This window comes from Odocoileus virginianus, unplaced genomic scaffold (assembly GCF_023699985.2).
Source record: "Odocoileus virginianus isolate 20LAN1187 ecotype Illinois unplaced genomic scaffold, Ovbor_1.2 Unplaced_Contig_6, whole genome shotgun sequence".
NCBI classification, from domain to species: Eukaryota; Metazoa; Chordata; class Mammalia; order Artiodactyla; family Cervidae; genus Odocoileus; species Odocoileus virginianus.
This window is the reverse complement of record NW_027224323.1, coordinates 1,029,379-1,049,629: the sequence shown is the minus strand read 5'-3', so window position 1 is coordinate 1,049,629 and position 20,251 is coordinate 1,029,379. Positions and strand designations below refer to the sequence as shown.

Here is a 20,251-nt window from a genome sequence, read left to right as displayed (position 1 = left end):
GATAGATAGAGATAGAGATATCCTATCAATAGCTCTCTATGGATATATATTTTATATGCAAATATAATATATATATAATATTCTCTGTTTCAGGTACAGAGCTTTCCATATACTTATATATTTACATGTATTTGCAGCATAAATCAACACACAATGTAGAAATATAAATCAGTACATATATACATCAATAAACATACACATTCGTGTGTATAGTTTCAATGTGTATCAGGGTAACCTGTGTGTCTGCATATAACTTTCTAGAACTTCTGTTAAATTCAGTTGAAAGGGTATTTACCTCTTTCCCAATTAAGGTTGTGGAAGGGTATTTACCTCTTTCCCAATTAAGGTTGTGGATGAGTCAAATAGCTCATCATTAATTATTTCACCTTGTTAATAATACCAACCCAGTTACCAGGTGATTTTTCTTTTTTCACTTTTGTGTTGGCGTATCCCTTGGTAGTTACTCTCAAACAAACCCTCTGACATGGTTGTGAATTCCTGGGACATTTCCCTATTTTTTTTTTTCTTTTTAAAAAAATACTTAGTTATTTTTAAAACTTGTTAGGCATTTATTTGTAATTGGAGGATAATTGCTTTACAATGTTGTGTTAACTCCTGCTGTACAATGTGACTCAGCCATAGGAACACACATATCCTCTTTCTCTTGAGACCCACTCTCAGCCCCCCCACCCCACTCCACCCTACCCCTCTAGGCTCTCATTTATTTATTTGGCTGAAGCTGAAGCTGAAGCTCCAAGACATCGGCCACCTGATGCAAAGAGCATCTTTTCATTGGAAAAGACCCTGATGCTGGGAAAGATTGAAGGAGGGAGGAGAAGGGGATGACAGAGGATGAGATGGCTGGATGGCATCACCGACTCAATGGACATGAGTTTGAGTAAACTCTGGGAGTTGGTGATGGACAGGGAGGCCTGGTGTGCTGCAGTCCATGGGGTCGCAAAGAGTCGGACACGACTGAGAGACTGAACTGAAGTGAGCTGGGTCTTGGTTGACCGACACCTGATCTTTACTTGTGGCATGTCGTAACTAGTTCCCTGACCAGGGATCAAATCTTGGCCCAGTGCACTGGGAGCTCAGAATCCTAGCCACTGGACCAGCAGGGAAGTTCATCCCCTATATTTACATGACTACCAACATTGTCCATCGTGTGATTTGGTGATGATTCTACCACCTTATCTACTGTAACTTGAAACAAGCAAAACAAAAATCTTAGATCCGATGTGGTTTACCATGGAAGATGATAGATAAGACTCTGACAACGTGAGTTAGACTGCTAATATGCTTTTCATTTTTCCCAGTTGAATTAATGATTAAATGGATTAATCAATTGAATGCATTTGCTCTTGAGTGTAACTCAGTTATCACTTTTCCATACTTTAGCATAAAGACTTACAAGGTAATAGATTTTTTTTTTCTTTTTGCAAATGAAAGGGAAATTGGGTCTTTTTGAAAATTATATGGAGAAAAATCCCTTTTAATGAAATTGCATTTGATTGCAGCGATCTATTATAATACCATCCACAGCAGAGTTTAGAACAGAATCGGTCAATATAGTTCTATGATAGCTATAAACACTGCAAAGAACGCACGTCGTGGGACAAAGATGGAATATTCCAATAGGGATGGTTTTATAATTGAAAGAGGTGGAAAGCAGTACATTTGCATCGAGTTTGTTCATAGAGTTATTGATCTTGGTGGTCTACTAGGTTTATTTCCTTTAGATCAAACTCTCAACTTACATATAATTTTCACTTCACTTCCAGCCTTCTTTATGGTCCAACTCTCTCATCCATACATGACTACTGGAAATACCATAGCTTTGACTCTATGCACGCATATCAGGCAAAGTGATGTCTCTGGTTTTTAACATACTGCATAGGTTTCTCATAGCTTTCCTTCCAAGGAGCAAGCATCTTAATTTCATGGCTGCAGTCACCATCTGTGGTAATTTTGGAGCCTAAAAAAATAAAGTCTGTCACTGTTTCTATTGTTTCCCCATCTATTTGCCAGGAAGTGATGGGACCGGATGCCACGATCTTGGTTTTTTGACTGTTGAGTTCTAAGCCAAGTTTTTCACTTGCCTTTTTTCACCCTCATCAAGAGGTTCTTTACTTCCTCTTCACTTTATGCCATTAGAGTGGTGTGTAGTCACATACAGATGTGAGAGTTGGACTGTAAAGAACGTTGAGCACAGAAGGATTGACGCTTTCCAACTGCGGTGCTTAAGACTCTTGAGACTCCCGTGGACAGCAAGGAGATCAAACCAGTCAATCGTAAAGGAAACAAAACCTTGAATTTTCACTGGAAGGACTGTTGCTGAAGTCTAAGAGCCAATACGTTGGGTACTTGATGCAAAGAGCCAACTCACTAGAAAAGACCCTGATGCTGGGAAAGATTGAAGGCAGGAGGAGAAGGGGACAACAGAGGATAAGATGGTTGGATGGCATCACCACTCAATGGACATGAGTTTGAGCAAACTCCGGGAGATAGTGGAGGACAGAGGAGCCTGGCGCGCTGCAGTCCATGGGGTCACAAGGGTCAGAGATGACTCAGCAACTGAATCACAGCAATGCTGGCATGCTCTTGGGGCACCTGGGGAGTCTGTTACAGGCTCAGGTACATACTTATCGGTTCCGTTCAGTTCAGTCGCTCAGTCGTGTCCGACTCTTTGCGACACCATGGACTGTAGCATGCCCAGGCCTCCCTGGCCATCACCACCTCCCGGAGTTTGCATATCATTTCCTGATATTCCAGTTCATCAAATGCTGGCTGAATCCAGGGCTTGTATATTTATAAACTTCCATGTGGGGGTTCCCCTGTGAGGGGGGGTTCAGGGCTTAAGAATCTGCCTTGCAATGCAGGAGACATGGGTTCCATCCCTGGACTGGGAAGATCCCACGTGCCCTGGGGCACTTAAGTCGATGAGCTACAACCCCTGAGCCTGTGTTCTAGAGCCCATGAGCTGAAACTACTGAAGCCTGTGCTCCCCAGGGTCTGTGCTCCCCAGCAAGAGCCATGACCCCCAGCAAGAGAAGACAGTACAATAAGAAGCTCACACACAGCAACAAAGACCCCAGGGAACCAAAAAATAAATACAGAACAAAAGAGATACACAACCTTTAAAAAAAAAATCCACTGTTGATATTCTTCATATGGGAATTGCATCTCCAATGTCACCGGAATGCTAGCAATAATTTTGCAGAGACAGAACTAGTATGCCGCCTTTTTGCTATTTATATTTTAAATTGCCGCATGATGGCACGAACCGGGAGGAAGGCCGCTACAGGCTGTGAGTGTGTTCCAGGAAGCCTAATTAAGGCTGATGTAAGTCTGAGCTGCACGTCTTCTCTTTGGTAATGGGACCAATTAGCCTCTGATAGTACATTCTTCATCACTCCTCTCAGGAATAATTAGAGATGAAACACAGTAAAATAAACAAGATATGTGTTTTGACCAAGATTGAGACTGTTGCACTTCTAACATCATGTCCTGTTTGGTTTCACTGACATACAAGCCCGAATAACACCAAAGAAGACAACGTTAGCCAAACCACATTTCTGCAGTATGCAGATTCCAAGGAAGCCGTTTCCTTAAAGTGACCAGACCTCTGAATTTCTGAAAATACATCTTTTAGATCTAAAGCTTAAAACAAGTATATTCTTTAAGGAGTCAGTCAGTGTTAGTCGGTCAGTCGTGTCTGACTCTCCGTGGACTCCATGGACCGTAGCCCACCAGGCTCCTCTGTCCATGGGAATCTCCAGGCAAGAATACTGGAGTGGGTGCCATTCAGAGGGTTAGCAGATTTTGTGACCTCATGGACCATAACCCACCAGGCTCCTCTGTCCATGGGATTCTCTAGGCAAGAGTACTGGAGTGGGTTGCCATGCCCTCCTCCAGGGGATCTTCCTGACCCAGATCTTCCCGAACCTGTGTCTCCTGCATTGCAGGCACATTATTTGCCATCTGAACCACCAGGGAAGCAACAATAGTCAATATCCTGGGATAAACCCTAATGGAGAAGAAGAAGGCAAAAGGAGGTATATATGCATGCAACTGAATCACTCTGCAGGATGGCAGAAATTAACACGAGGCTGTAAAGCAACTATACTTCAATAAAATCTGAAAAAATAGAACAAAAATAATTCATGGGAATAAAGCGAGAGTCAAGTGTCAGAGCTGAAATGTAAACACAGTCTTTTTTTTTTTTTTTCAGAAGAAGATCACCTTGTTTCTCCACCTGGGAAGTAACTATTCTGCTTCAGAATGAAGGGTAAGTAGGGAACATCCCTGGTGGGCTAGTGGTTGAGACATTGCCCTCCAATGCAGGGGTCGTGGGTTCAATCCCTGGTCAAGGAACTAGATCCCATATGCCTCATGTTCCAAAACACCAAAACATAAAATAAAGGCAATATTGCAGACTTTCTTTTTATTTTTAAAAGAAAGAATGAAGAGTAACAGGAACAGATTAGTATGTGGATTATATTAGAAATACACTTTTACAATGAAAGATCCAGATTGAAAACTGAAAGTCGCTCAGTCGTGTCTGACTCTTTGCGACCCCACGGACTATACAGTCCATGGAACTCTCCAGGCCAGAATACTGGAGTGGGTAGCCTTTCCCTTCTCCAGGGGATCTTCCCAACCCAGGGCTTGAACCCAGGTCTTCCTGCATTGCAGGCAGATTCTTTACCAGCTGAGCCACCAGGGAAGCCCAAGAATACTGGAGTGGGTAGCCTATCCCTTCTCCAGTGGATCTTCCCAACCCAGGAATCGAACCGGGGTCTCCTGCATTGCAGGCGGCATCTTTACCAGCTGAAAGAATCCCCGGAGAAGGAAATGGCAACCCACTCCAGTATTCTGGCCTGGAGAATTCCATGGACTGTATAGTCCATGGGGTCGCAAAAGAGTCGGATATGACTGAGCGACTTCACTTCACTTCTTGACCAAGCTGAGCGACCATGGAAGCCCGAAATTTCCAAAGATGCCTTTGAATCTTGTAACTGGTGCTACTCACCTTGTGTGCACGTTTGTGTGATTATACAGAGAAAGAGCTATAATACTTTGGTGTTGTTTGTAAATGGCAAATCTTGAAAAAGAAATGTGTGACTTCTGTGCTGTATTGTTTGTAAAGGTTTGCAACTTGAATAAGGTTGAAATGACACATTTGCTGTTGGCTTTCAAGCCGTGTGTCCAAGTGCATCAAAGTATATGCTTGGTGGCTGAGAATATCCGTGCGGCTTGAAAGACAGGTTCCTTGAAGGACATGCCCCTGGCACAAGGAGAATCTGCCTGATCATCTTGGCCTCAGAAAAGAATTCCTGAACAACCCGAGACATGGTTATTTTGGGAGGCAGGATATTTGGAGTCTATTGCGTGTGCCAGCTCCAGGATAGTAAACTTTTTACTCCAGCCAGCAAACAAGGGAATACCTTATTGCTATGCAACTATGACCCAACCCTGAGCTTTGCAGGGAAAATGATCTGTCAGTTGTGTTTAGGTGTAACGATGAGTGAATGAATGAAAGTCAAAAGCCAACAAAAATCCACAAGGAAACACAAACTTTATATGAGCTCTTGTGAAGAAATCTCTCTAAAATAAGATCTACAAGGCCCGCAAAGACACCGCCAAAGGGGATATTCATTGGAAGGACTGATGCTGAAGCTGAAACTCCAATACTTTGGCCACCTGATGCAAAGAGCTGACTCATTGGGAAAGACCCTGATGCTGGGAAAGATTGAAGGTGGGAGGAGAAGGGGATGACAGAGGATGAGATGGTTGGATGGCATCACCAACTTGATGGACATGAGTTTGGGTAAACTCTGGGAGATGGTGATGGACAGGGAAGCCTGGCATCCTGCAGTCCATGGGGTCACAAAGAGTCAGACACGGCTTGGCAACTGAGAAACACCACCAAAGGGGATATGAGTGCATGTTCATTACACATCTCAGTATTCTGCCCAGTCACACAATGAGGCTCGTAAGCAGCGCTCAGGAATGTCATCAACTCTCCCCCCCAACCAAAGAACCCCATACACAGAATGACGGACGGGTGTTCCTCAATTCTTAGTGAAGGCATCTCATCTTCAAGGATGGATCATGCACGGACATCTCCCTTCAGGCCTGTGTAAGACCCACTGCGTTTTTCTGGAAGGGCTAAGGGTGTTTAAATGATTTTGTTTGTTTATTACTTACCTTTGGCTGTGTGAGGTCTTCCTGGCTGTGCGTGGGCTTTCCCCTAGTTTGAGGCGTGGCGGTTACTCTCTAGCTGCAGTGCACAAGCTTCTCATCGCGGTGGCTTCTCTTTTTCCGGAGCCTGAGCTCCAGGGCTCATGGGCCTCAAGTTATGGCTCAGGGGCTCAGTTGCATAGCAGCTTCTGGCATCTAACCTGAGCAGGGGTCGGAGCTGTGACCCCAGCATTGTCAGGCAGATTCTTAACCTCTGGACTCCCACAGGAGAGTCTAGAACAGTCCATGTTCTTTTTCTTTTCTGTTCTGAGGGATGAAAACACCCTCAACCTCTCCTTCCTTCAGATACCATACTGCCTACCTCAACACGAAGCTGACTTAGCGCAGATTCCTTTCTGCGGTGGATGAGACACCAGCAGGCTGTGCCCTCCTTTCTCACTCCTGAAGCTTCCCTGGCGGCGCAGACGGGAAAGTGTCTGCCTGCAATGTGGGAGACCTGGGTTCAGTCCCTGGGTCAGGAAGATCCCCTGGAGAAGGAAGTGGCAACCCACTCCAGGATTCTTGCCTGGAAAATCCCATGGATGGAGGAGCCTGGTAGGCTACAGTCCGTGGGGTTGCAAAGAGTCGGACACGACTGAGCGACTTCACTTTCACTTTCTTCACTCAAGGATAGAAGAGTTTCACTAAAAATTAGTTTATTGCACTCAACTGAGCCGCTAGATGGTTCCTCAAGGCGTTTTGCTATTATTCAGTCATTAAGTCATGTCTGAGTCTTTGTGACCCCATGGACTGCAGCACTCCAGGCCTCCCTGTCCATCACCAACTCCTGGAACTTGCTCAAACTCATGTCCATTGAGTCGGTGATGCCATCCAGCCATCTCATCCTCTGTTGTCCCCTTCTCCTCCTGCCTTCAGTCTTTCCCAGCATCAGGGTCTTTCCCAGTGAGTCAGCTCTTTGCATCAGGTGGCCAAAGTACTGGAACTCCAGCTTCAGCACCAGCCCTTCCAATGGACATTCAGACCCTATTAGGACCCTCCGGTAATGGTACTGAGTTGCCATCACCTCATGTCTCCATCCTTGGAGTCTGCAAATTTTCTGCTCAGGGAAGAGTAAAAAAAATTGAGAAGTTCACAGACATGGATGGAAAATCCCTGATCTGCAACCTGCTAGTCATGATCAAGGACTCCAGATGAATATAGAGAGAAGGCAGTGTAGAAATTCGGAGACAGACTAGATGGTGGGAATCCTGAAGCGGTTGGGAAGGCAGGGTCGGCAGGCGTCAGGTGTAGAAATCTGACTCTATAAATTTTAGACCGACCTCATCATCTCCAGAGGGCTTAGAACCCACCTGTAATGCGGGAGAACCGGATTCCATCCCCGGGTCGGGAAGATCCCCTGGAGGAGGGCACGCAACCCACTCCAGTATTCTTGCATGGAAAATCCCATGGACAGAGGAGCCTGGCAGGCTACAGCCCATGGGGTCGCAAAGAGTCAGACACCACTGAAGCGGCTAACACTTTCACTTTCACCTTCTCCATATTATCACTGGAGTCCTTGCTCCTAGCAGGGTGTGTAGTAGAGACTTTTGCTTACCCCTAGGTTATAAATCAGGATGCTTGGGGGATTTGCTTTAAAAGATAGAGTCATTGCAATGGTTCTGAACACCAGTTCAGCGTTTTTGCGATCACAGACGGATTGAACCCAGTGGAAAACCTTCTAAGAATCTCTTTAAGCACCAGGGGGACCAAGAGCATCTCTCTGAACCTCTCCACATGTTGGTGAGAGACGTGTCGTGGAAGACTCTTGAGAAAGTACACTCTGTTCTCTCCTGAATGCTCGGCAGGAAATGAATCTCCTGATTCTCATTCCGAGAGAGTCCCCCTCCCCTGATTGCAAACCTTCACAGCCTCTCGGGAGCCACTGGGGAAATCAAGCACCTCGTCTGCAGCGCGGAAGCCGGAATGCCTGATGGAGACAGGAGGCTGGATGGGGCCTTGATTTATGCAAATGCACCTTCCACTCTCTTGAAGGGCGTCTGCGGGACGTTGACGATGTGGATGGTGAAATCTCCCTCCTCCGATTTATGTTTGCTGGGTTCGTTCAGGGATCTGAAAAGATGATTGATCAGGAAATCAGGAAATGCTACTCTCTAGGAATGTGGGCAAAATGCTTCTTTTTCGTGTAGAACGTAATCAAGAAGACAGTAATTGTTGTGTGCATATTTTATATATAAAATAAAATCATATATGTATAATTGGGTGTGTGGGTATATATATAGGCACACTATATCTATATGCTGTAACATACTGTGTACTATAATTGAGCTTCCCAGGCGGTGCTAATGGTAAATAATCTACCTGCTGCAGTAGGAGACCCGAGAGACTTGGGTTCGATCCCTGGGTTGGGAAGATCTCCTGGAGAAGGAAATGGCAACCCACTCCAGTATTCTTGTCTGGAGAATCCCATGGACAGAGAAGCCTGGCGGGCTACAGTCCATGCGGATTGCAGAGAGTCGGACAGGGCTGAACCCACATGCATGCATATTTATATATGTGTGTGTGTCTATTCTATTTGCATGCATATTATGTTTGATTTTAAGTATCAAAACCAATGGAATGATATTCAAGCATATACAAAGTTGTCAATTATTATTACCACTAATGGTTTCAGTAAGGCCAGCTTGAATGACGAATATATAGTTGCTAGGCTTATTCATGTGTATCCATTTATACATTTGCTTTTAAATTTTGAAACATGTGAAAGTCTCAGCTAGTGAAATAAGTGTTAAATTGTATTTTATGGAGCCACCCAAGCTTAATGATTTTTACCAGGTGTTCCAATTTCAGATTTAAGAATTCTATTAAAAAGGCAGGAAGAAGTTTTGAAAGGTAACTTTTTGCAATTTCGATATAAATAAGTGCTCTTGCCAGGAAATATTTCTGGGTGTGATGTTTCATTCATAAGGACTGTGGGAAATGAACAAGTACATCCAAGGCTTATACTTTTCAAATTTACCGTCATGTAGCTGTGAGACTGAAATCTGATAAATTATTTAAGAAAATCAATCTATGCAAGCAAACATTTACCAAGCAATTACTCATATCATTAGGCTTTTCACGGACAACATAATCTTGCGTGAGATTTTTTTACAGTTCACTCCCAAGGAGTCCGTGAGTGAATGTTCCGTTATGTAATTCACAAATTAGATTTACAAAAGGAGTACATATGACTTCATTGCAGAAGCATTTCATGATGGTCCACAGAAAGGTCAGTTCTCCAAACTGACTCCCACATTATTTTGTTTTGAGACAGCAAGGAGATCAAACCAGTCCATCCTAAAGGAAATCAGTCCTGAATATTCATTGGAAGGACTGATGCTGAAGCTGAAGCTCCAATACTTTGGCCACCTGATGCGAAGAACCGACTCATTGGAAAAGACCCTGATGCTGGGAAAGATTGAAGGCGGGAGGAGAAGGGGACGACAGAGGATGAGATGATTAGGATGGCATCACCGACTCAATGGACATGAGTTTGAACAAACTCTGGGAGATGGTGAAGGACAGGGAAGCCTGGCGTGCTGCAGTCCACGGGTTCACAATGGATACAACTGAGCGAGTGAACAACAAGAACAAAAAGCCCATCCATTTATGTTAGAAAACATACATGTTTTTCCACAGTAATAAAGGTGCACGTCGTCATTCATTCCCTCTTGTCCACCAGATTTGCTAGGTTTTAGGTTTCAACGCTGCCTAGTTGCCTCTACAGAATTTCATTCCAGAGACGCAATGTTTGCCCAAGACTGAGTGGTCACAATTTTGCCCACATCGCTGAACATCTGCAGCCAGCATACAAGACGTCTGCTCAATTCTGAGACCGTTTCCTTTGAAATGAATCAAGTCTCTTCTAGATGATTGGCAGCGGTGGGGGGGGGGGGGTGGGCAGGGGGAGGGATTCCTGCTCTTTTTCTGTTTTTGGACGAAAGAACACATTTTATCAGAGCACACCTTTCATCCCAGTAAACCACCATTACGTACGAATTTTCAGCTAAGACGTGTAAAATAGCTACCAACATTTTACAAAATGGAAATGGATACGAGAGGGTCAGGGAAAGACACAGGATATTGTCAGAGATGCAGAAACCTGCTCTAACCTCTCCCCAAGTTTTACCAAACGGTAAACACCGTCTTGCCAGCGGACAAGATTGATGAGCTTTGTATTCGCTTTGGACTTTTGACAAACGGAGAGCTTGAGAACCGTCACGTTGAGGACCTCGATTGAGAAGAGCTCGTTAGCAAGGGGGAACCAGAGGTCACACCCCGCTCCCCCCCCCCCAACACCTGCAGAATTAGAATCTGCATTCCAACAGTTGCTTCTGGGTTGGCAGGCAGTGCCCATAAAATTTTTACAATAAGCATGTCTATGACTGCAAATGCAATCTTGCTGGGATCGTGATAGAAACCCTGTGAAACCCTCCCAGTTAGTTCAGGGGAGATTCTGACTCTGCTGTCTGTGGGTGTGAGAGGCTGTTTCTGGGCTGGCAAAGTAGGCGGGTGGTCTCCCCAGCGTGTATTGTCGGCAGGAATACACGTCAACCCCCTTTTGCCGCGGTGTTGGACTCAGGCAAGAAAGTGAGGTTCACCTGAGCCCCCATCCTCTGTTGCGAGGCTGGCAAGCCCCAGATCTGTATATATGTTTTTTCCTGCTGGGCAGGACACGCTAACACACAGGCTGCTGTGTTCTTCATCCAGGTCTGAGACGCAGCCAGTCTGCCTTCTGTTTTCTCCTGTCAGACTTCTCCTTTGGCTGCTTCCTGCTCTTATGTTACTGCAAAGCTCACCTTCTGGATCAAATTAAACACTTTGATCCTGTCTGCACCACCAGCGGGGAAAAGAAGTTCTTAGTTCTTTACGGATGGGACAAAAGCAGTCATCTATGAACAAAGATGAAATAACTGCGCTGGCTTTTTAAACACCCAGATAATAGAGCAAATATTTGAGGTTTATGCAGCAGCATGCTGGCAAATATTTAGCAACTGACTACAGTGGGAAAAAGGCTTCCCGGGTGACTTGGGGGTAAAGAATCCAATTGCAGGAGATGTAGGTTCGGTTCCAAGGGCCGGGGAGATCCCCTGGAGAGGAGAAAGTCAGCCCTCTCTAGTGTTCTTGGGCTTTCCTCACGGCTCAGATGGTAAAGAATCTGCCTGCAATGCAGGAGACCCAGGTTTGATTCCTGGGTCGGGAAGATCCCCTGGAGAAGGGAATGGCAACCCACTCCAGTGTTCTTGCCTGGAGAATCCCATGGACAGAGGAGCCTGGCAGGCTACAGTCCATGGGTCACCTCTCTTTGAACACGGATGGAGTATCGGTGTTCTGCATCCGATAGGTGAGGAGCATTTGAAGTATCGGAGGGTGGGGATCACGGGTTTCAATGGTAGATTTTGGTTTTTGCCCTTTGGCTACCTCACACAGCATGTGGGATCTTTAGTTCCTCAACCAGGGATCAATCCAAGCCTCTCTCTGCATTGGAAGTGCGGAGTCTTAACCACTGGACCACCAGGAAATCCCTCAGTGATATGCTCTTAGCATCAAGGCAGCCCTGATACCTCATAGTATGCTAGCATGTATCTGTGACTGAAGGAATAAAAGGAGGTGACGCGAAAGTCGCTCAGTCATGTCTGACTCTGCAACCCATGGACTATACAGTCCGTGGAATTCTCCAGGCCAGAATACTGGATATGGGTGGCCTTTCCTTCCTCCCGGGGATTTTCCCAGGAATCGATCCAGGGTCTCCTGCATTGCAGGTGGATTCTTTACCAGCTGAGCTATGAGGGAAGCCCAAAAGGAATAAAATGCAAGCATACAATAAACAGTGTCATTCTCCCTATAAAGGGACTATTTATGAAATACACACCCTGTTTTCTAAATTTGCCTCTTCCACTGCTCATGCTGAGCCCTGTTCTGCAGTCGTGACCTCCTCCCCTTTTAGAGATGGTAGGAACAAGGCTATCCTATGCCCTGTAATGCTAACGTCTATTTTCTTTCAAAAGAAGGCATACAGCTTCATTTAAAAAAAAAAAAAAAGCATGTGAGACAAGTTATATTAGATGCCTTATTGATGTGATTTTCGTTCAAAAGTTACCTTCATCTTTTTGTTTCTTTTTTTAAATTAACTTTTAATTGGAGGATGATAGCTGTACGATGCTAGTTTCTGTTGCACAGAGTGAATCAGCCATAATTATACATATGTCCCCTCCCTTTTGAGCCCGTCTCCCACCCCCTACCACCGTGTTTTCATTTCTGATTAGACTAGCAAAGTTTCATAAGGGTAGTAGAAACCTTCTGGGCAAATAAGTGCCTGATGGCCTGAACTCCCCCCTCATTCACCAAAAGCATATACCCTGACATTCCCCCCGACCCGCCTCTTTGGAGCAGACTCTCAGAGCCATCTGAGGCGCTGTCTCCCAGACTGCAGTCCTCATTTTGCCCCCAAATAAAACTTAACTTGCAACTTTCACATTGTAAGTCTTTTTTTTTTTTTTTTTTTAAGTCAGCACACAGCAGAACTTGAACTTGATCCCAATCTCACTGGGCAGGGTGTTCACAATCCATTGCTCACAAGAAAGCTTGATAAATTCAGACTGTCTGAATCCTCCATGATTCCAGAAGGGAACATTTTTTAATACATATATTAATACATATTTAATACATTATTTAAGCCATAATTATACATATAGTGGGAGTTGCTCAGTTGAGTCTGACTCTCTGCGACCCTATGGACCATAGCCCACCAGGCTCCTCTGTCCATGGGATTCTCCAGGCAAGAACACTGGAGTGGGTTACCATTCTCTTCTCCAGGGGGTCTTCCCGACCCAGGGATTGCACCTGTGTCTCCTGCATTGCAGGCGGATTCTTTACCCACCGAGGCACCCGGGAAGCCCATTTAAGAGCAACAAAGTGATACAATTAGAGATGGAGTTTAGGAGGATATTCAGAAGACACCTTCCCTTTTGAGCCTCCCTCCCACCTGCCACTCCTGCCTTTTCATTTCTAATGAGATCAGTTCCCCCCTCCCCCGTCACAGGCATTCTGTCAAGATGACACTGGCCTTTGTATGTAGCTTCTGGGTGAGTTCTGATGGAGACGGTTCTCATCTTGTGGGAGAAGACACTCCGGCGTGGGGGACAGCTCGCCATTGACAGTCAGGATCAATATCTAATTTCTAGCAGAGCAGCAGACAGCAGTGGGGGAGCCCTGAGCACGGCTTTCTAGGGAAATGCCAACAGTAGACTCAGTGTCGTCTCGCTGGTTTATTTTATCACTCATTTGCTAGTCGCTGTTTATAATGATTTTCCCCCTCCCTGTAAATCTGACTCGTTTTCCTACACGCCAGCAGCTTGAGAATGATCATTGCGTAAAAGGATCTAATGCCCACAGCAGTCCCCAGGAGTAAGCTAGTGAAAGGGACCGGTGAGAGGGGATGAGTGACATTTGACTTTCATCAAAGCGGGGAGGGGACATATGTCTACTTGGAGCTGATCCATGCTGTTGTGCAGCAGAAAATGACGTGACGCTGCCAAGCAATTATCCTCTGTTTCAAAATAAATGAAAAAAATAATCAAAACGCTATTTGACCCTTTGTGAGATTGCACTTTATCATTCTTTCATATCTGTAGGTTGCAGCTGTTCAGTCGTTCAGTCACATCTGACTCTTTAGCGACCCCATGGACTGCAGCACGCCAGGCCTCCCTGTCCATCACCATCCTCCCAGAGTTTGCTCAAACTCGTGTCCATCGAGTCGGTGATGCCATCCAACCATCTCACCCTCTGCCGTCCCCTTCTCCTCCCGCCTTCAGTCTTTCCCAGCATCAGGGTCTTTTCCAGGGAGTCAGCTCTTCACATCAGGTGGCCAAAGTGTTGGAGTTTTTGCTTCTGCATCAGTCCTTCCAAGGAATAGTCAGGATTGATTTTCTTTAGCATTGACTGGTTTGATCTGTAAGTTACTGTAATTAATATTACCTATATTTTGGGGGGGGGGGGTTATGTGCAACTTGACTCTTTGAAGCATGCACCTATGAGTTTGCAGCTGAAATTAATTTTGCCAGTGTTTTCTGAATGAATGAAGCTTATGTTGCAGCATGCCAAAAAACAAACACAACCCACAAAATAGTATCGTGACTTCCCTGGGGATCCAGTGGTTAAGACTCTGATCTTCCAGTGCAGAGTATGGGTGTTCGATCCTTGGTAAGGGAAGTGAGATTCCACATGATGGTGATGTGGTCAAAACAAACACAAAAGAAAACGTAACATGGAATAAATAAAAAGTAAAAAGTAAAGTGAAGTCGCTCAGTTGTGTCTGACTCTTTGTGACCCCATGGACTGTAGCCCACCAGGCTCCTCCATCCATGGGATTCTCCAGGCCTTTCCATCTCTAGGAGAACTTCCCAACCCAGGGATTGAACCCAGGTCTCCTACATTGTAGGCAAGACATTTCACCAACTGAGCTACCAGGGAAGTCAGAGATTGAAAAAAGATGTTGATATCAGGAACCAACTGCAGAACTAAAACCTGTATGCAAAGAAGATACACTTTTTTTCTGTAATGACTGAATTTTTGTTTTTAGCCTACAGTTCACCAACTGGCTGGAAATGTATTTTTGTTGACACAGGCTCTGGCACTAACCTCATTCTTTAGGGCTTCAATGGATGGTTATAGAGGTGCGGAGGAATAGACAACACTACTGCCTTGGGTGTTACCTTTTGCCAAGATGTTAGGGGCTTCCCTGGTGTCTCAGTGATAAAGAATCTGTCTGTGATGCAGGGGACAGAGGTTTGATCCCAGCGTTGGGAAGATCCCCTGGAGGAGGAAATGGCAACCCACTCCAGTGTTCTTGCCTGGAGAATCCCATGGACGGAGGGGCCTGGTGGGCTACAGTCCATGGGGTCGCAAAAGAGTCAGCCACAACTGAAGGACTGATTACGGGACACAACTGAATGACTGAGCGTGCATGTAACCACCGTGGGTTGGGAGGCACCCTGCCAGGTCATCCAACCAGCCTTGCGTGGACCTCAGTCCTGTCCACCCATGGGTCTATTTCAGTAGCTACTGTGGGTCTACAACTTCACAGCCTCTCTGAACACATGGTTTGTTGACCCCCAGACTGGGTGTCTAATCTGAGCTGAATCATTCCAGCCATACATTTGAACTCAGTCATGAGATAACTTTCTGTTATATGGTGAGTTGGAAGAAGTTTAAGCCATTCTTTCTTTTGTATTCACTGGAATTCCAGATCAGTCCTGGGTGTTCATTGGAAGGACTGATGCTGAAGCTGAAACTCCAATACTTTGGCCACCTGATTCGAAGAGCTGACTCATTGGAAAAGACCCTGATGCTAGGAAAGACTGAAGACAGGAGGAGAAGGGGATGACAGAGGATGAGATGGTTGGATGGCATCACCGACTCGATGGACATGAGTTTGAGTAAACTCTGGGAGTTGGTGATGGACAGGGAGGCCTGGCGTGCTGCAGTCCATGGGGTTGCAAAGAGTCAGACACCTCTGAGCGATTGAACTGAACTGAACAGAGTGAGAGAGATAAAATGTCCTTACTTTGTACTCCCTCCAGGGGAAGTATTCTGAAGAGAGACAACAAACAGAAAAGGAAATCAAGGAAAAAAAAGAAAACAAACCCTACACTCTTCCCAGCCTTCTGGTCAACCTTATTCATCTCCATGTCTTAGAAATTAATATTAAATCTCTGAATCACAACTATGACAGCTATATAGGTCTTTATCTATAAAAATAGTCATCGGTGTCATTTAAAAGATAACAGAAATTGGCCTTCTAATTAAAAGTATTTGAGCACTCTGATGTACAAAGTTGGAAGTCCTCCAATCTGCTGTTCTCAGTAGCTACCTGGTTGGGATATTTCTCGAGCATATGAATGTGAGACAAATGGATCTGTCATCATTGACAGAAGTGTAATGATTTTTCTCAAAATGACAAAATTGGTATCTAAAATATCGTGTACATTCTCTGTAACATATCCTGCTAAAAAATACATGTATATGTAATTTAAAAATGTATATTCTCCTGCTGAGAGCCAACTCACTAGAAAAGACCCTGATGCTGGGAAAGATTGAGGGCAGGAGGAGAAGGGGATGACAGAGGATGAGATGGTTGGATGGTATCACTGATTCAATGGACATGAGTTTGAGCAAACTCTGGGAGATGGTGAAGGACAGGGAAGCCTGGCGTGCTGCGGTCCATGGGGTCACAAAGGGTTAGACATGACTGGGTGACTGAACGACAGCAATATTTTCCTGAGTTATCCATGTGAGAAACATTCAAGAATAGTTCATTTTGACCAGACTCTTCATCAATTACTGAGTTAATTCTGATAATAAAATAGTCTCATGTAAAAGACTCACGCTAAAAAATACTTTAGTCATATCTATGCTAAAGTTCTCCCCAAAAAGGGCAATGATTCATTAACCTTTGTAATATAATCTCACTCTCTGTGATGTTGCAGGTGAATGTAACTTACAGAAATGAAGCGTTTAAATTTTTATATTTCTCGATAGCACAAAATGCCATGGTCATCTATCTAGGGCAGAGTTTCGATTTAATAAGTATCTTGTCAACAGTATCAGGTTTCCAAACTTCTAATGAAGTTATACATATTTCATAAAATCTGTTTTTGGCTACACAGTATTTTGAATTTGAAAAAGAATCATGCGTGTTATCTGCGAATGAGGAATTTCCCGAGATCACAGGGGGACAGTAATCTCACTTTTGAAAAGAAGACTTGGCAGTCATCATGTGGAATGTGCTATTTTTTTTTAAAAAATGGATCTTGTTGTGAGCATAAATACATTGTCACAAGGATGCTTTTTTCTTGTGATGGCTAAGGTTTGCCCTAAGCTCTCTGAATACCATGATGTGTAGTTTCTGCATTCATTTTTTTCACAGCTGTATCACAAATCAGCACAAATGTAGTGTCTTCAGACAAGCCCCAGGTCCTCGCTCATAGTTCTATAAGTCATGAAAGCTGCAGAACCTGTCTTCTGCTCAGATCTCATGAGACTGAAATTCAGGTGTTGAGCTATTGTTCTCTTTTTGAGCAAAGACTCCTTTTCCAAGCTTAACTAGGTGTGGGAAAATTCAGCTCCTGGTGATTGTACAAATTATGTGTCCCTCTTCCGGCTGGCTTCCCTCAAGGCGCTGTGCTCAGCTGCCTGGGGCCCGCAGCATCCCTTGTTACCTGGCTCTGTTCAATCTTTAGAGACACCCATGGAGAATCACCCTCCCTTTCGACCTCTGAATCTCTCTTGCAGAGAAGGATGCTGTCCTTTTGAGAGTCTAATCTGATTAGAGTTTACCCAAACTCATGGACTTTACCCAAACTTATGTCCATCGAGTCGATGATGCCATCCAAGCATCTCATCCTCTGTCATCCCCTTCTCATCCTGCCTTCAATCTTTCCCAGCATCAGGGTCTTTTCTAGTGAGTCAGTTCTTCACATCAGGTGAAGAGTTTCAGTGTCAGCATCAGTTCTTTCAATGAATATTCAGGACTGATTTCCTTTAGGATGGACTGGTTGATCTCCTTGCAGTCCAAGGGACTCTCAAGAGTCTTCTCCAACACCGCAGTTCAAAAGCATCAATTCTTTGGTGCGCAGTCTTCTTTATGGCTCTCACATCATCCATGACTCCTGGAAAAACCATAGCTTTGCCTACACGGACCATATTCGCAGACCTTGCCACAACCAAAGGGAGAGACTTCTACACAGGTGCAGGTTGTTGGGTACGGTTTTATAATCCCGCCTACCAACCCAGGTTTCTTGATCATATAAATGAATAAAACATCAACCAAATGAGAGTGAAATCTTGAGTAGTTCAAATATCACGATCTTAGGAGAGATGGATCAGTCAGAATAAGACCATACTGTTAAGAAAATAAAGAGGCATTAGAAGTCAAAACCCAGCCATGATGGAGCACCTTTTTTTCCTTTCGTAAGATACCAAGTATGGGCTTAGTGTCATATTGCTCTCATACATCCATCCGTCTACACATCTGAGCATTCATCCTTCTATCACCCATCCATCTATCTGTCCATCATCCATCCATCCATCTATTCATTCATCCATCCATCATCCATCCATCCATTCATCTATTCAGCCATCCATCCATCTATTCATTCATCCATCCATCATCCATCCATCCATCCATCCGTCTATTCATCCATCCATCCACCCATCTATCCATCCATCATCCATCCATCCATATATTCATCCAGCCATCTATCCATCCACCATCCATCCATCCACCTATTCATCTATCCATCCATCATCCACCCATCCACCTATTCATCTATTCATCCATCATCCATCCATGCACCTATTCATTCATCTATCCATCCATCCACCTATTCATTTATCCACCCATCATCCATCCATCCACCTATTCATTCATCTATCCAGCCATCATCCATCCATCCACCTATTCATCCTTCCATCTCTCTATTCATCCATCCATTTATCTCTCCATCCATTCATGTATTCATTCAGTTTTAACAGCAAAATACTTACCTATGGGCCCACAAGTTGAAGGAAGAATGAGAATATTACCAAGAATTTGAATCAATCTATAAGTTGTTTCCATAAGTGCTGATATCTTGAATTTTTATTGAACATTCCCTTTATTTATGAAGTTTACCCTTATAAAGTTATATGCCCCTATATAAGCTACTCTCAGCGTCACTTGATTGTGCTGAAACTTTAAAAAAATAAAAGGAATCATGGTTTAGAGCGACTACGGCAGCTTTTCTTAACAGCTATATATTGAGGCTTTAAGACCCACTGATATATTTTGTGTAGCTACAGTTTATCCACTTTCTTACTGTTTGAATATTTCATTATCATTTCAGTATAATGTCACTGTAATGAGGAATTTAACAGTAATTTAAATGTGTTTTATTTCATGCCCATGTACAATGAACCCCAGCTCAGTCTGTAGTGCCATTTTTCACTAAATACTTAAATTTCCACATGCTAGGTGGGAGATTGGGTTTTCTGTCTCAGTGTCATGAAGATTGCATCTGTCGGATAGGATTAAGCCAGTTGCTATTCAGTTGCAGTGATTCACGGGAGCCTGAACCCAAAGGAGCCCATAAACCAGTGAGATAAAACCACTGTAGTGTGTTCCCAAACCCCTATGGTTTCGAAATGCTCTGGTAATTTCAGGCAACATTACGTTAACAGAGATCAAGCGAGTTCTTAAAAATGGTTACCTGTGATGGATGACTTCCATTTCATGTTTCCTTAGTAGGGAGGAAATATATGTTCTGTACAGGATGAAATAACTGATTCTGATGTTACAGAAATTCCCCAGACACATTCTCCCTCATATTTAACAAAGTTATTGAGGGTTTGCTCTTCCACAGCACCTTTTACATAAGCTACATCGTCCTAACGTTAGCAACTGAACCTCTCTGAAAAATGTTTCCTGTTACCTTTTCTGGGAAGGAAAAACACTGCATGTATTTAAAGGTTAAGTTAAGTCAGTGAAAGTCGCTCAGTCATGTCTGACTCTTTGCAACCCCACGGACTATATAGTCCATGGGATTCTCCAGGCAAGAATACTGGAGTGGGTAGCCTTTCCCTTCTCCAGGGGATCTTCCCAACCCAGGGATTGAACCCAGGTCTCCCACATTGCAGGTGGATTCTTTACCAGCTGAGCCACCAGGGAAGCCCATTTAAAGCTTGCTGCTAAGTCATGTCAGTCGTGTCCGACTCTGTGCAACCCCATAGACGGCAGCCCACCAGGCTCCGCCATCCCTGGGATTCTCCAGGCAAGAACACTGGAGTGGGTTGCCATTTCCTTCTCCAATGCATGAAAGTGAAAAAGGAAAGTGAAGTTGCTCAGTCATGTCCAACTCAGTGACCCCATGGACTGCAGCCCACCAGGCTCCTCCGTCCATGGGATTTTTCAGGCAAGAGCTTAGGACACCCATTTCCTAATATATTACATATGCTCCTGAAGAGGAAG

At 44.4% G+C, this 20,251-nt stretch overlaps 1 long non-coding RNA gene across 1 annotated transcript in view; it reads right to left on the bottom strand.

The window, feature by feature from the left end:
* Positions 1-4,704: 4,704 nt before the first annotated feature.
* Positions 4,705-20,251, bottom strand: part of LOC110145893 (uncharacterized) — a 108,769-nt gene continuing 93,222 nt past the window's right edge. The window contains exon 3 of the long non-coding RNA XR_011486353.1: positions 4,705-8,316. This is a non-coding gene — a long non-coding RNA (uncharacterized lncRNA). The remainder of the gene's footprint in view (positions 8,317-20,251) is intronic.